The sequence below is a fragment of the Pinus tabuliformis genome, chromosome X (genome assembly GCF_031772625.1).
Source record: "Pinus tabuliformis cultivar Carrire ecotype Pingquan chromosome X, CPIR1, whole genome shotgun sequence".
Taxonomy (NCBI): Eukaryota; Viridiplantae; Streptophyta; class Pinopsida; order Pinales; family Pinaceae; genus Pinus; species Pinus tabuliformis.
Window position 1 is genome coordinate 734,547,827 of NC_142308.1, and position 17,970 is coordinate 734,565,796.

A 17,970-nucleotide genomic window follows, 5' to 3' on the forward strand; every position below is an offset into this window, starting at 1 on the left:
ACCTTTCAAAAGCCACTAGGATAGACCAAAGAGATGCTCTGAGCCAATATCATTGACTCTATCAACGATATTTGGCCATCAATTCAAGTAATATTTGAGCAAAGAGAACTGGTGAAAGTGGCCACTGAAGCTATTAAGAAAGTAAGGGAAGATTTAGGGGACCAGCTTGAGGATGCTAATCGAATCATCCACTTCTTGAACATCAAGAACAGACATGAGCTTAATGAGCTTGGTGTGGAGGATAGGACTGAAGCCATCCTAGAAGTCAAAAAGGTTCTTTCAAAAAGAAACATTATGGTCAATTTAGAGGAAAAATGCCATAACATGCAGGTGGGCATTGATAGATTCATGGCCAAGTTTCAAATTTTGAGGGATAAAGGCCTTCCCAGTCCTATGGTCATCCATGACAAACTTATGACCCAATTGGACTACACTGACAGACTGAGGAAGTTGGCCAAGGAACAAGCAAGCACTTCAGGTGTCAAAGCTTTGCCAACAGGGAAAGTATTGTATGATACTTTGGAGAACCTATTTTCTCTAGAGCATGAGGTGAAACATCTGTTTGTCACCAAGCCTAAGTTTTCCAAATACACAGAGGCAGACGAGATCTATAGAAGAATGCTCAAAGTAAAATTACCTGAGGATGAATGGTGGGAAAAAATGACAAATTTACTATAAGTTACCACAGTAAATCTGAAGGCAAGTAAGAGGCAGATTAACAACGTCAAAGAGTAGCAAGTTAAAGAGTATCAGTGAAAGATGAAAGATAAATATGACTCCAGCATACAAATATCAGCCAGCTTAAAGGACTCAAATTCAACTACAACAGCCAGTGCTACCACAATAAGAGGGACAGCATGATGCAGTTTTCCATTTGTCTCTATCTTCATGCTTGAATATACTTTTGTTTCCTTAATTAAATCTCAAACTGTTGTGAGATATTTTGTAATATTTTTTGTATAAATACTTCACATTTCGAATTATTTTGGGTGGATTCAAAGACATTTCTGTAGACTTTTTACTCAAATCAAAGTCTTATTGTATCAAAAACTAGATTGGCTTGTTGGATCATGGAATAAAGCTCAGATATTTTAGAGGATTCTTGTGTAAAGTTAAAATCAAATAAGTATTCTCTCATGTGTATTATTGTTTTTCCTTACATTTCTTAATAATCATATGTGTTTCTATGAAATCTGTATGTTAAACTAGGAATGATAATTCAGAATTTGCTTCAATGCACTCCGTCTTGACTGTTTACATTCTTAATGTTTTTTGCTAAACTATCTTAGCTAGGGAATTCTTAGCTGCTCCTTAGCTTCTGTATTTTTCCCGGTGATCTATGTAGCAAAGGATTCTTAATTGCCCTTTGTTGTTGACCACTCTTTGTTCCTCATTTTGATCCGGGTCCAAGGATCCTTAAGTGCCCTTCACCTTGGTTAGAAATCATTCCATCTATCAGCCCTTGAAGATTTACCTTTTTTTTTGCTAGCCTACCCTGTAAACACTCCCTTTAATGATCTGATCCAATTATGTTATCCTTTTATTGACTCCATAGCCCAATGGCTTAAAGAAACTAGCTCTACCCATCTGTTCCTAGAATTCCACCTCCCAACCAAAATCAAAACCTTATGAACACTAAGAACTAGCCTAAAATCCCACCCAAACAAAGTTAAATTATAAAGAGAGAGTCCTCTTTGGACTTAGGTTGGCTAGAACCTGAGTCTGAAGATTGGTTTCTGGTTACCTCAGATTATTCCCTCTTTTGATAACTTCTAGGGAAGACTTCTGAGTGATAACAGATTCAAATGACAAGACCTCATTTCTATATATAGGAGTCTAAGTGGTCATGATATAATCAAATCCGACATAACAATAATAATGTAAGGGCACTGTTACACAAAAATATCTTCACCATGATTATTTGCAGTCAGTATGGGTCTACCATCACTTGTACTGCCCTCCTAAGCAAGTCTCAGACCTCAGCTCTTCAAGTCAAGCTTTGAAAATGAGAGAAAGACATTGAAAATCAATAAAACTCTGGTTTGGCACTTTCTCTCACTATTGCCTGCGGTCCTGCACCTTCTATTTACAAAAACTGCGGACCTGCCCGCTCTGTCTCTAAAGGTGTGGGTGCGGACCCCTATGAAAGTTAAAAAGGCGCAAGTTTATTCTAAAAAACTCATTTTGGGTTAATTCTAGATGATTCTAGAAGGAATTTTGACGTGGATTGGCCGCTCTTAGGTGGTCCATGCATCCCAAAAGAGAAGGAGCTAATCCCTTGATGAGAGGAGCTATCCCTTTGAAGGAGGGCTTTATCCCTTTCAAGGAGGACCTAGTAACTTCCCTCCATTGCACTATAAATTCAGGCATTGGGCTAGTTGCTAGGGAGGTTAGAAGCTGAACATTTTTGAGGGTAAATGCTGGTGAAATTAAGACTTCCTAGTTGAGCTTAAGAGGAGAGATCACATACCTTTTTGGCTTCATTGGGAAGAGAGTGAAACTTGTCAAAGTAGAGGAGACTTCTTGCTGGACCCTGGGAGGAGCTTGTACAGCATCAAGGCACAAGTTGTAAAGTTCTTCTTGATTTGAATTAATACAATCAAACTCATTTTTCTCAACAAATTGTCTCATGCCATTTGTTTCATCAATTCCTTGACTTTCATGTTAAATATGTTTTATGATATTGGCTTTTCAGGTGCTATTTAATTTGTTTGCTTGTTTGTGTTTGCATATTCGCGACAAGGGAGCTTATTTGGATTGAAGGAGCGAAGGCTTCCACAAACTTGCGTTGGACCTAAGGTAGGCCTAATACACTTGTTTGCCTTTGTTTATAAAAGCATATTTAGAGAAAGATAGTGTGTGATTGGTTTGCTTGTCATTAGGTCTATTTTAGATTCTAGGAAGGTCTATCTTGTCCGCAAGATCGACTTATTCCGTGTGACAAAATGGTGAACATACTGGGGACTTGATTTTTTCCTTGTTTTTACTTTGACCTGAGAAACTATGTTTTTGTTTCTGTTTTTGGCTTGTTGTGTGTGAAATTGGGTAGAGATTGTAGATCCAGGGTTATTTTTCATTTTTCATAACTTTGGGAGAGGACCACACCCTAGCCTTTTCACACAGTGCGTACTTATCCGCACTTTTGCTTTTAGCACAGAGCGGTAACGCACCTGTGTTAACTGTGGGCCTGCGGACCCTGTCAAAATTTTGAAAAACCTAAGATTTCCTCTGTTAGTCAACTTAGTTTTTGTTTAGAAGTTATTATCTTCTGCCCAGACCTGCATATAACCTGTCAGAAGCTTTCCTTAGGTTGATTTCATTGGTGTTAGGGTTTTAGGTGAAATTCCTAGGAGTTTTGCTTGTTGAGCTTGTTTTTCATTTTGGTCTTGTAGTAGCTCTGAGCTTAGAAGTTGTAGGGACCTCAGATCACATTGGTTTCTGCCAACCTTCTTATGAGTCTGACCATTTATGAAATCTACCCTTGTTGAGGAATCCGCTTTGTGTTTTCTCTTTACAAAACTTCGAAAAGATTTTGTTTAAAAGTTTGGATTTTCATTTAAAAAAAAAAAAACAAAATTGGTTGTTTTTGACTGATTTGTGATTCTGCATAAATTGGTCCTTAGCTTACATCTAGCTAAGTAAAACATCCTTAAAAAAGACATCCTGTAGGCTTTGACTTCAAATAGGTTTTTATAGTTTATAGATCTCAAAGTTAGTCATTTCCATAGTTTTGAGTCTTTTATAAAAAATAAAAAAAATCTCTTTTGGAAAAAGTTTGTTTTTTGTAGTGGTTGAGTGCTTTGAAACGAAAAAGGGAAATTTTTGTGAGATAACTAGTTGTCTCGTTTTGAGTGCATTGGAAAGGACAAAAGCTCTTCTTTTAATTTGTTTGTTAAGAAAGATTTGTGTTTACAAAGTATTTGCATTCTCAAACTCTTTCTTAGTTAGAAGTTCATCGAAGAGAAAAGATTGTTTAAATCATCTTAGGTGCATTTTTAGTGATTTTGAGTCGAGTCTTCATACCAAGAGTTTCATCTCCACGCCTTTTGACTTAAACAAAAACCAATAAAAATAATGCTTAAAGTAAAATTCATCTAGCAACATTTTTATTTCTAGGGCTCTGATACACCAACTTAGCTTAGGCTAGTGTCTTGGAGTAGGAGAGTAATTAACTCTCCAAGACAGTAAAAAACAAACAAGTAGTTATATCTTGTGGTAGGGAAGAAATCCAATTGTTGCATTTATGCTCTGGGAAAGCTCCTCTTAAAGGAGAAGCACGAGATCGTGTCCGAACCAGTGTGGGAATCAATCCTTCCTCATTGGGAACGACGCCAGATATTCACGTATTAAAAACGGTAAACCTCGGATTAACCATTGTCGAGGAGCCTGGGGTCACTTGTTGGTAAACCTTGGATTATGTTAAGGAGCCTTCAAGGGGATTGAGCTTGCTACTCTGCCCTTGCGTGCGTATCGGATCGTAGACTGTTCCCCCAGGTATATTTGTTTCAGTTGGTAACCTTAGTGGCCATATTCTTTAGGATTCTTCCTAAGGTGACAGTGGTGGGAAGATCCCACTGTACTTGGAGCAGACGTTGGCTAGACTCACTTGGATTTTCTGGGGGGTTCTCTTCACTCGAGACGGTTAAGTGGAGGAACTTGTGCCAGTCTATTCATTAGCAGGTTGCCGGGGTAACTGTTCCAACCACCATTTCTGTATTGAACTCTGCGACGTTGGATTTCATCACCAACTATTGTTTTCAGTATGGAAAGTCACTGTTTGTGTGTGTTTGATCTCCTAGATTCTTTAGGCGTGTGATTCAAATTTGTTTGGTTCTTTAGAGCCTTTAGGTGGTTTTCATTGAGATTTTACTTTGTTTGCGTGTGAAGTAGTTAAAAGTTTTTAACAGTGGCTGAATTACCGAGGAAGTCCCGTAGAATTCGGGGCCAACCTCCTGAGTTTTCACCGAGCCAGCTTGAAGGTTTGAAAGTCCTCGTAACTCCTAGAGACAGTCGAGTTGGGTCACCTAAAGAAGGAGAGTCTTCTTTGGTGGTACATCCTGATTTTCAAGCTTTAGTAGCAGATTATAATCCACAATCAGTGTCTGTTTCCAAAGTTACTGGTAGCTTTTTGTCTACTAGTGATATAGGTGAGGAACCTAAAATATCTGAACCTGAAAGTGAATTTGCTGCTACTCCGACATCGAGGTTCGCTTCTCCAGCTTCTAGTGGTCCTGGTTCACCTAGGGTAGAAAGAGTAATCACCCAAGATCTTCCTTCTGGACTCATAGCTATTGAATAACTTGCTACTCCTGAAGAAGAAGTAGGCATCCCTATCCCTGAAAATCAGCCTGTTATTGAGCTAAGGGAGTGTGAATCAATTTTTTACAGTCCACCTAGGAGCAGTACTTGGTATCTTTCTTTGACTAAATTCTTAGAAAACACAGGGTTAAGTTTTTCACCACCTCGTGTTTCTTATCACCCAACACCTAGAGGTTATTATCCTCCGTTAAATATGTCAAGACAGTCGTCCATGTTTACTCAATCGCCCGAATCCTTTTTGTATGGCGGTCCTTCTGTTCCCTCTGGGTATCAGTCACTTTCTGGTACTTTTTCGGGAGCATCTCCTCAACCCAATGAGCAAGGGTTATTAACTGGAAGCAATGGTACTAAGCAGTTGAGCATATAAGATATTCTCATGATGTCAGGTTCTATTCCCAATCCTCAACCTCAAGGTGGCTAGTTACCGCCTGGGGGGCAGCCTCAAAATCCTCAATTATCGCCTGGGGGGCAACCTCAAGGTACCCAATTTGTGCCTGGGGGGAAACCTCAAGGACAGTACATACCTACGGGACAGTACGTTCCTCAAGGTCAACCCCAGACTCAATATGTACCCCAAGGTCAACCCCAGTATCAATTTATACCTCAAGGTCAACCCCAGTATCAGTACATGCCTCAAGGGTATCAACCCCAAGGTCAATACTCGAACCAAGGTTTCCAACCACCCTCCGGTCCATCATATGTTCAAGGAACGGGAAATGTACCTTTGAATTATCAATCCTACCCTCAACTCGGTTATGGTCCTCAATATTCTCAACCTGTTATGGGTCCGTACCCCGGAATAAATATAGTGTGGGATCCATCGCAAACTCAACAGGTGTTGCAACCAAATGTACAGTTGTCATCTCAAACTGGACAACCCTTAGTTTCTGGTACACCCCAGCAACCAGTCCAGTCTAATATTCAAACTTCTATACCTTCGGTAGTTTCTCAGCCTGGGCCTAGTACGCCTCATACTCCGCCTCAAACAACTGCCGCAACATCTGTTCAATCTACCCCACCTACTTCCGGAGTATCGACAGCTCTAATTTCTATTGTTCCTGTATCTACTCTTCAGACATCTTTACCACCATCTCGATCCACCATTCAAACTTCGGTTCAGATGCCTGTAGGACAACCTGGTTCAAGTACGGTTGTCACAAGTCAACCACAGTTTACTTATCAACCGTACCAGGGACAATACCAATTCGGTCCTGTTGTGCAGCAGCCATTCTATCAGTATCAACCATACCCTGGGTACACATATCAACAACCTCAACAACCCCAGTACGGTCTGGTTAATCATGGTTTTTTGAGAGGATACAATATCCCAAATGCAATTCCTATTCCTAGTTATCCTGGATATCCTCCTCCTGGGGCTGGTCTCGTGACCTAGAGTTTTAGGGACCCTAATCGTCAGTTACCATTTATCGCAACTTTGGACTTGCCTGACTTGTCGCGCCTAACGAACGATCCCATTAATTATCTTCCTTTTTGGCCGCCAATGCTGAATAAGTTGCCTAGTGACATTCCTAAGTTCAAAGGTAAATCAGGAGAGGACCCGTCGAACCATGTGATGACTTATCACCTCTGGTGTGCGTCTAACTCCATTTCAGATGATTGAATCCGTCTAAGACTTTTCCAGTGCACTCTAATTGGTCTTGCGGCCAAGTGGTACATTGAGTTACCGCAAGGCACTTTTATAATTTTAGTCAGTTAGCTACCTCGTTTTTAACTCATTTTCAGTTGTCAGTCAGATACGACAATGGCACAGAATTGTTAACTTCGTTAAAGCAATCGACGTCCACTTACATTTCAGATCATATTCATGAATGGAGACGTCGACGACGTTTAGTGAAGGTTTTTATTCCGGATCAGATCTTGGCTGAGTGGTTTGTAAAATCTTTATTGCCAAAGATCACTGAAGATGTAGCTAAAGTCGGAGTTGTTACTGAGGAGAAAGTAATTTCTCAAGCACAGTACCTTGACTTGGTCTATACTCAGTCAGGTACGTTACACGAAAAAATCCCCGATCTTCCCAAGCAAAATCAAATCGCTGCAGTTCCTTCAGGATCTCATGCCACCGATGGTATGATTGGTACAGTTAACACTAAAAGTAAGAAGAAATCTTCTAAGAATTCTTCTCCTATCATAACCTTGCCTGATTCCCCGACAAGAGATTCTTCTGCGGAAATTTCCGCCGATATTCACGTTGTAGAGTCATCTACAGCCAAATCAAAATCCGATGGGAAGAAGAAAGGAAAGAAGAAGAATAAAACGGAAAAGAATTCAAAGGAGAAACCTGAAAAATCAGAATTCAATGATGAAAAACGCAAACCTCGTTATCCTTGTCTCATTTGTGACGATGAACATTTTAGAAGAGACTGCCCTCATCGTGCAGAGGTTGCGAAGATTGTCAAAGGTTCCAAAACGCCTGCTGTTTTGAAGGATCCTTTTCCAGCTCAAGACAGTAAGATGATAGGTTCTTCCTCGAGTGCCAATGAAGAACCCATACTGATGATGTCCCATGTTAGGATTGCGACTCGATGGCATGATTATGGTAGTAAAAGTCCTGTTGATGGTAAAGAAGTAGAATCTTCTCATTCTAATCCATCAACCTCAGCTCCCGGTTCCGATCCACTACATATTGAGAAACCTAATCCAAACTTGGTAATCAAACCGCCCGCCAAGGGTATACTTCGAAAGTCAGCTTTCAATCCACATGCGAGAGCGGCTCAGAACTATAACATTGTTGAGGATTTAGCTGTTTCACCCTAAGCAATGTCGACTTTGGAAGTGCTGCAATCATGTCCAACACAGCGTAAATTACTGTTGTCGACTATAGGAGTTGTTGATGTTCAGGACTCGAACCTAATAATTTTCGATCTAGAAAATAGTACACCGCGCTTACCTCATCAAATGGCTTTCCAGATTCCAGTGATAGTCAAAAACAGGCCTATTCATCGGACTGTGATTGATGAGGGAGCCTCAACATGTATTATGTCGATACAGTGTTGGAGATTGCTTGGTTCTCCTTCGCTAAATCAATCCCCAATGATTCTAAAGGCCTTTGATGGCCGTGGGTTTCATCCTTTTGGCATTCGACAGGATTTGCCTATAGGGGTTGAATGAAAAACCGTTAATCTAGATGTGGAAGTGGTTGATGCCCCTCTAGATTACAACCTTCTCTTGGGTCGAAGTTGGTCTTACGCTATGACAGCTGTCGTTTCATCGGTCTTTCGGGTTATAAAGTTTCCTCATAATGGAAAAATCGTAACAATAGACCAGCTGGCTTACTTTTCATCTGACCCGGCCTCTTCTAAAAGTATTCAGCATGTCGACAAAATGACTATCCCGTATAAGGATGTTGGAGTAGGACTAGTTAAAGATGTCGGTTTACTAGGAGCTTTTCCTTTTCCTCCGATCAACGCATCGTCTTCATTTGCAACCATTCATATGATCACATCAGACACCATTGTTTATGATGATCCTTGGATCATTCCTTCTGAATCTGAGATAGACTCATTTGGTAATGTCATGCCTTTGAGTCCATATGAAATTGCGTATGAGGCCGTGCAATCGTTTACCGACCCATCTTCGACCGAAATTGACTTAATGAATGTGGTCCGTGAAGAATCACTTTTCACCTCAAGCTCGGATTCAATCACGTTTTCAGAACTTGTTCACTCTGATGAGAAAATTCGTGAAATCCTATGTGTAAATGATTTACCATGGGAAGATCTCCATCACAGATCTTCGTTTTTACTCGAGAATGAATGTTTTGAAAATGATTTTTCATCAATCTTTACGACTGAATATGTCAAGGAACCTAAGAATCCAATGAAACATCCTGATTCAAAGTTAAATTTGGGAAACATCTCTCGAACAATTCCTATTGACATTTCGGTTAAGCCTGGAATTGTTGAGAACATTCATATAGGTGCCTCGTGTACAAATGACGAAATTCAAATATATAAGGCCCTATTTCAAGAATTCCGCGACGTGTTTGCCTGGTCCTATGAGGAAATGCCAAGAATTGATCCCGCGATTATTTTTCATGAGATAAAGACTTAACCAGACACTAAACCCGTCCGGCAACATTTGCATCAGATTCACCCAAGGAAAGCTGCTGCAATTAAAGCAGAAGTTGAAAAATTACTCAAAGCAGGTTTCATTTATCTGATCCTGTTAACGGATTGGGTATCGAATATTGTTCCGGTTAACAAAAAGCAGGGGACGATAAGAATATGTATCGATTATAGGGACATTAATCGAGCCTGTCCAAAGGACAATTACCCAACTCCCTATATCAATCAAATTATTGATGATTGTGCCAGCAGCGAAATATTCTCCTTCATGGATGGTTTTTCTGGATACAATCAAATCAATATTCTACCTGCTGATCAACCAAAAACGGCTTTCATTTGTCCATGGGGGACATCTGCTTATTGTAAACTACCTTTTGGGCTCAAGAATGCTGGAGCAACTTTTCAAAAGGCCATGTCTTATGCGTTTCATGACATCAAGCACATTGTGTAACCCTATCTCGATGATTTGCCTGCTCATTCATTACATCGAGCAAATCACCTCGTCCATTTACAAGCAATCTTTATGAGGTGTAGGCATTATCAAATTCGGTTGAACCCACACAAATGTGTCTTCTGTATAGAAACAGGTCGATTGCTGGGTTTTGTAGTTTCTAAAGCCGACATTCGCGTCGATCCCTCGAAGGTCGAAGCTATTGCCAAATTGCCTCCTCCTTCGAGTCTTCACCAACTCCAAAGTTTGCAAGGGAAAGCAAACCTTTTACGACGATTCATTCCTAACTACGCCGAGGTTACAAAGGGTTTTACCCGGTTGTTGAAACAAAATACTCCATTCTATTGGGATGAGATAGCTCAGAAATCTTTTGATGCACTAAAACACGCGTTGACCCATGCACCGTTATTGCATCCTCCCAACTACAACCAGGATTACTTCTTGTATCTCGCCGCCTCTCATTCCACCATTGGAATGGTCTTAGTTCAGGAAGATGAATTTGGAACTGAGCATGTGATATATTACCTTAGTCAAACTTTAAATCCAACTGAGCTAAAATACTCACATGTGGAGAAATTGGCATTGGCAGCTGTTCAAGTTGTCCAACGTTTTCGTCACTATATTTTTCTATGTAAAACTACAGTAATTTCGGATTGCAACACTATGATCTACATTTTGACCAAGAAATTGCTAGGGGGAAAGTACTCTAAATGGATTGTTATCCTGCAGGAGTTCGACTTGGAATTTGAAAAATCTAAGTCTAAGAAATCTTTAGTTTTTGCGGAGTTAATGTGTGACTTCTTGCGTGCTGACATGGAGACTGTGGTGGAAGAGCCCATTGCGGACGAATCCTTGTTTCTAATCAGCACTTTAGATCCATGGTATGGGGATATCATCATTTATCTCCAGACCCAATCCTTTCGGCCAGAAATTTCAAGGTCAGAACGTCGGAAAATACGATTCCAGTCCCAACAATTCCGGATTATTGGAGATACTCTTTATCGTCGTGGGGCGGACTCTGTTTTTCGACGTTGCTTAACTCACGAAGAAGCTGAAAGGGTTCTAAATGACTGTCACTCTGGAGCGTGTGGCGCTCATATGTTGGGGTATGCCACAGCCCAAAAGATATTGCGCACTAGCTACTTCTAGCCATCTTTGTTTAAAGATTGTATTACTGCGGTCCGAAAATGCCACAACTGCCAAATTTTTGATCGAAAGATGTGCGCTCCACCTGCTCCTCTCCACCCTATAATTGCCGTTGTTCCTTTTGCTAAATGGGGTATCAATTTTATTACATGTAACCCTCACTCCGCCGGGGGGCATGCGTATATCATCCTTGCGGTAGACTATTTTACCAAGTGGGCCGAGGCGATGCCTACATTTGAGGCAGACGGCAAGATAGCTGCAATTTTCATGTTCAATCATATAATTGCTAGGTTTGGTGTCCCACAAGTGATAATCTCTGATCATGGGCGTCATTTTCGAAACATTATGATGACCGAACTCACAGGCCAGCTTGGTTTGCGTCACGATAGTTCAACCCCTTATTATCCACAAGCTAATGGTCTGGTTGAATCCATCAACAAAGTTTTCGTCATCATGATCCGATGAATCATTGGGATTCATCGGTCGAATTGGAATAACATGCTATTTTCAGCACTTTGGGCGTACTGAACTTCAGTAAAAACATCAACTGGGTTCACTCCTTTCCAACTAGTCTATGGTCTGAAAGCTGTGTTACCCATTGAATGATAAATCCCGTCATCGCAAATGGCCATCGAGTTACTTCCAGCCACTTCTGAAGAGGAAAAACGTTTGTTATACTTGGCTCAATTAGATGAGAATCAACGTGATGCTGCATTGGCGATCGAAACTCACGCAATACGTATGAAAGCTCAGTATGATCGAAATGTGACCCCTCGAAATTTTTCGGAAGGAGATCTTGTCTTAGTTTACGATCAAGCTAATGATGAATTAGGCGCTGGAAAATTCGTTCCTATGTGGCATGGTCCCTATGTTGTCAAGCGAAAGCTAGCAAAAGGGGCCTATGAATTGGTAGACTTTGACAGGGACTCTTTAGGTAAACCCAGAAATGGTCTTTACCTGAAGAGGTATTATGCTTAAAGAACGGGTATGGAGATTTTTAGTTAGGATAGCTTTTCTTTCTAGCTGGTGTGTTTTAGTTTAAACAGTGTGTTTATCTTAGAGAGTTTTTTTTCGTCATTATTCCTGCTTATCTTGGTTTTACTCTTGATATTGCAGATGTCGATGCCTCTCCAAACATACATTGGTTTCGCTGATGGTGCTTGTCGTAATACACGGAACATTTCTTTCGCAACTTGGGTTATCTATTTGCCCTCTGACGAGTTTGTATCTATGCATGGGGTAAGCCTCGGTCAAACAACGAACAACATTGCCGAGTATAGTCCAGTGATTGAGTTATTATCTGAATCTATTTCATTTGGGATTCGGAGTTTGGTAGTGAGGTTAGATTCTGAACTCGTTGTATTACAGCTTAATAGGGTGTATGCCATTAGAAATCCAGTGTTATTAAGATTATTTTTGAGAGTGCGTCTCTTGGAACGTGAATTTGATTATATTGAGTATCAGCATATTCCAAGATCTTTAAATACATTAGCAGATGCTTCTCGAATGTTAAGTAAACATTTGCAATAATCATACATGTAAATTTAAAACCATTCCATAACATGATTTACAAGATAAGCCGGTAATAGTGATATATATATATATATATATATATATATATATATATATATATATATATATATAGATAGATAGGAGTGTGTCAAAAATACATCGTCCTCGATCATAGGTTGAAAAACACCTTATGATCGGCAAAAATGATAAGTACAAAAAACAAAAATGTCATGTGTGCCCACAATAGGCGATCATCCTATCACTGGTGATGATCTCGATAAGAAACCACTGCACGGGCCACCTTGCAAAGGAACCTCCTAAAAGGTCCTGGGACCCCAATCACATAGCGTTGAAGCCGACGAGGAATGTCGTCTATAGTGGTCTCCGGAATATCTCATGTCAAGCGCTCGAGATGACCCTCCAACTCGGCCAAAACCTCTGCTGATTCGTCCTGTGGGGCTGGCGTGGTTGCAACTGGTTGTTTCCTCTCGTAAGGCCGGAGAGCAGTCGGTCGCTGTGGACCCACATCTACATTTGAAACTTTTACTATCAGTTTTGGGACGATGGAAAAATAATAAAAAAAATAAAATAGGAAAAATGTTGAAAATGATTTTACCTGAGTCATCCCATTGCTCTCCTGGTGGAAGAGCCATGTCTGGGTCACCACGAAAAACTACCCTAGCGTAAGGGAAGTCCTGAATAGAAAAAACCTGGTTTTTCAACCATTGGAAATACTCAGGTTTGAATCGAACAACCTCTGTCCCCTCGTCCGGATGACGGGCCATAACTGCGACCCATCGCATCAGCTTGGGCTCTTGAGGAAGCCCAACTCCAACAGTAAGGTGCTGCGGGATCAACATGGGAACCCTCTCCAGACCAAAGCTCACAACCAAAGCCCCATAACCAAAGGTATTTAGTTGTCTGTTCTTGGCTCTGGTCAGTTGGCCTTTCACATTGGCCAACACAACATCGTACCATTTGAAGATGGTGCCTCGGAAGCAATCAACTGCCATACGCATCTGGGATCCAGTGGCAATATGTAATGCGACACTCCCGCAAAGTCTGGTGACAGTAAACGCGATCACCATGAGTTCAGGAAGGGATATGGTTTTTATATCTATCCCTTTGTCTCTAGCCTGGTTGTTGCAGAACTCTAGCCGGAGGCTATCGACAGACTGGCCACCTGACCTAGCCCCAAATAGAGTGAAGTCTTTGCCTCTCTTAGGCAAACCGTTCAAGAAATATATGAAGAAGCACTGGTCCTGTATGCTCCATCTGTCAACTAGCCATTGTAAGAAATCCACCTGGGCCCTCATGCTAGGTATGGCCCAGAATTTGTACAAGCCGCAGGCCTTCAATGCATCGATTGAAGGTTGGTGATTCAGCGTGGCTAGATCCACGTCCTCATGCTCTCGTTCACACCAATCTAGCATGATGTACTCTCTGCATCAAGTAAAAAGATAAATTAGAATGTTAGAAATTAATTTGTTTGGGCCAAATTTGAGAATTTTTGGGTTAAAAACCCTTGCGGCGGGGACTGCACCCACTGGGTTAGACACAGTGCATGGGTCCGCACCTTGCCTACATGGAAGGTGCGGACCCCTGACTTTTTCCCCATTGAGAAAAAGTCAGGGTCTGCACGCTGGCAGTGTTGCACCTGCAGGCCCCCGCACGGGGGTTTTAAGCCTAAAAACCCTCCAAAAAATGAAATAAAAGCCTAAAACGAAAAATGAAACGGCTAAAAAATGAAGAGTGGGACGATGTGGATTACCTGGAGAAGACGGCGTTTGATTCCGACGGTTGGATTTTCTGCAATCTTCATGGGAAGTTTTCTAAACAAAAGCACTATTTTCTCACCCAAAACTCAAACGGTAAAAATGAATTGACGAAGGCCCTTTTTATAAGTTTTTTGAGTAAATAAATTGCAAATTTGTTTATGTTTCACTTTGGAAAGGTGTTTTTGCAACATTTTTATTCATTTCAAACAGATATGAGTAATGCTTGCATTTTTGTTCAGGATAATGGATTATTCAGGCGAAATCTATCATTTTCGACGAAAAAACATTTAGAGTCACCTTTAAGCTCTTTTCTGACTCCTAAAACATGAAAAGATCGCCGAGTTTTTCTTTTAAACTCGTTAAAACGGAACTAAAAGACGGTCCACTTACAGCTCTTTTCTGACCGTAAAAACATGAAAAGATTTCCGGATTTTTGTTGTTTCAAATTCGATATTGGTTATAAAACGAGGTGTCATTGATCGCTTTTTTACTTTTTCGGATCAAGGACACTAATTACAAAAAGTACTCCTTCGTCGTAAAGATCAAGCGGTTCTCTCAAGTATTATTTTATACTTTTTCGGGCTTGGGAGACACAAACTTACGAAAAAGGTCAACCCTGGAGTCTTCTTAAGTTTTTTCAAACTCTCTAAAATTGAAAAACGCCGATTTTTTCCTATACTGGACTAGTTAAAATCTCACAGTAAAGGACCTGTTCAATTACAAACAAGAACAAACCACTCCTTCTTAGGGTTCGAATTTAAACTAAGTTGTACTCATCCGAAGGATGAGCTTATAATCAAGCAAATGTTATCCTCTTCAAGCTTGTCAAAAATAAAGAGGTACTTGCCAGAAATGGTGGGGGAAAAGAGAGAAAAATGAGCCTGTTTGTCATACTTTGTAACCACTCTCGAACACGACACTTTTATTCACCTGGGTTGGGAAATCCTTTGCCTAACAGTTGATCAAACCACATTGAAAGTCTTCAGCTGGTTTCTGGGTATTAACTTTGGGTCAATTGTCACCAAGCCATCTGTCATGTCATTATGTGTTCAAGAGGTCACTGCCAATAAGACATTCATCTGCAAAATATCTGTCATCCATCTTGACCATCCCTGAGTCAGTCCTTGCAACTAAATTTCTTCAACTTGATCTATGATTTCGTGTTGTGGGCTTGCCTGCGACGGATCGCTTTCTATCGACTTCAGCTCATTATCTAGAAAGATGATCTAGAAATCGTCAGTACCTTGGGATCTGCATGCCTCAATGGCAGGTTTCTCGCCTTTGACGACAGGTTGCATCATTGACCTTCGATCAAAGGATTCCATGACATGTTCGACATCAACACATTTATTCACATCTCATGGATTGTACTGGGTACTTTGAGAGCCATTGACATCACTGGTGGTTTCTCTCGCATTTGTTAACAGTTTACATCATTGACTGGTAATCAAGTGGTTTCTACCATGTTCGACATCAACACATTCATTCGCATGGATAGAATCGTACTGTTTCGGGAAGTAGAAATGAAGACCCTGGATCTAGTTTCCACAATCCAGGCTGCAAGGAATTTTGTATTCATTATATAATGGACTATTCATAAACAGATGGCTGCATCCATACTGTGTCCACATGAGTCTATACTTGTGATGTATTACAAGATCATTCCTGTATTAGAGTAGCAGTTAGTTTTCTAAGTCAGTTTTGATCTGAGTATGGGAATGCCTACCTCAGCGATGATAAGATCTCATATCTATATCTTGCATTGAATGTTTTTACAGGTTCCAACCGGGCTCTCCACAAGATATCCTCGAAATGATAAAGTACTTCACTCTTCCTAAATGATAAATGAAATCCTCATCTACTACAGACTTTTCACTTTAGGGGGCAATCTGTTACACAAAAATATCGTCATCATGATTATTTGCAGTCAGTATGGGTATATCATCACTTGTACTGTCCTCCTAAGCAAGTCTCAGACCTCAGCTCTTCAAGTCAAGCTTTGAAAATGAGAGAAAGACATTGAAAATCAATAAAACTCTGGTTCCGCACTTTCTCTCACTGTTGCCTATGGTCCCGCACCTTTTGTTTACAAAAACTGCGGACCTTCCCACTCTGTCTCTAAAGGTGTGGGTGCGGACCCCTGTGAAAGTTTAAAAGGTGCAAGTTTATTCTAAAAAAATCACTTTGGGTTAATTCTAGATGATTCTAGAAGGAATTTTGACGTGGATTGGCCGCTCTTGGGTAGTTCATGCATCCCAAAAGGGGAGGAGCTAATCCCTTGATGAGAGGAGCTATCCCTTTGAAGGAGGGCTTTATCCCTTTGAAGGAGGACCTAGTAACTTCCCTCCATTGCACTATAAATTCAGGCATTGGGCTAGTTGCTAGGGAGGTTAGAAGCTAAACATTTTTGAGGGTAAATGCTGGTGAAACTAAGACTTCCTAGTTGAGCTTAAGAGGAGAGATCACATACCTTTTTGGCTTCATTGGGAAGAGAGTGAAACTTGTCAAAGTAGAGGAGACTTCTTGCTGGACCCTGGGAGGAGCTTGTATAGCGTCAAGGCACAGGTTGTAAAGTTCTTCTTGATTTGAATTAATACAATCAAACTCATTTTTCTCAACAAATTGTCTCAGGCCATTTGTTTCATGAATTCCTTGACTTTCATGTTAAATATGTTTTATGATATTGGCTTTTCAGGTGCTATTTAATTTGTTTGCTTGTTTGTGTTTGCAGATTCGCGACAAGGGAGCTCATTTGGATCGAAGGAGTGAAGGCTTCCACAAAATTGCGTTGGACCTAAGGTAGGCCTAAAACACTTGTTTGCCTTTGTTTATAAAAGCATATTTAGAGAAAGATAGTGTGTGATTGGTTTGCTTGTCATTAGGTCTTCTTTAGATTCTAGGAAGGTCTATCTTGTCTGCAAGATCGACTTATTCCGTGTGACAGGCACAACAATAACAATAGTGGGCTTCTATGTGGCACAATAATAACAATATGGGTCCTACATGGGAACAACAATATAATAAGGGGGTTGCATTAATAGTGATAAGGGGTTACAATAGTAGGATAAGGACCTAACATGCCCCTCTCCTTCAAAAAGTGTTGTCCTCAATGCTTGAGTAGTTTTGGATGCTTTTGTATAAAATTATCATCCTTCAATGTGGAATCTTCGGCGGGTAAGTTCTTCCACTTGATGAGATACTCTGAAATTGATCGATTTTGTAGCTGTCAGTTTCTCGGTTTTGTGACTGCTTCAGGTTCCAATATGATTTTTCCTTCCTTGTCAAGTTCTCACAATATTGTTTGAACTGGGATTTTCTGCAACTTTTGAATTAGTTCCCACCCTGCTTCGTCATTCTTCTATTCATCGCTTGCTTCATTTATTGAATTCAGTTGGATAATTATACCAAAGTCTAGCATTTTGGCAACCATACGTTCAATTTCACTCCTTCGGGCATATGGATATCTGTACGGCCTGATGTTTGGAGAAACACTTATTGGAATCAAATGAATAGCATGATCATGATCATGAATAGGTGGGAGGCCTTTGGGAGTCTCAAATACCTTGGAATGATTGTCCAAGACATTTTGGAGATTTGGAGAAATAGATGATTTTGATGTGGGAACCTCTAACGAACATAATTGTGCAATTTCTCCTCTTTGTTATTTATTTAGAATCTT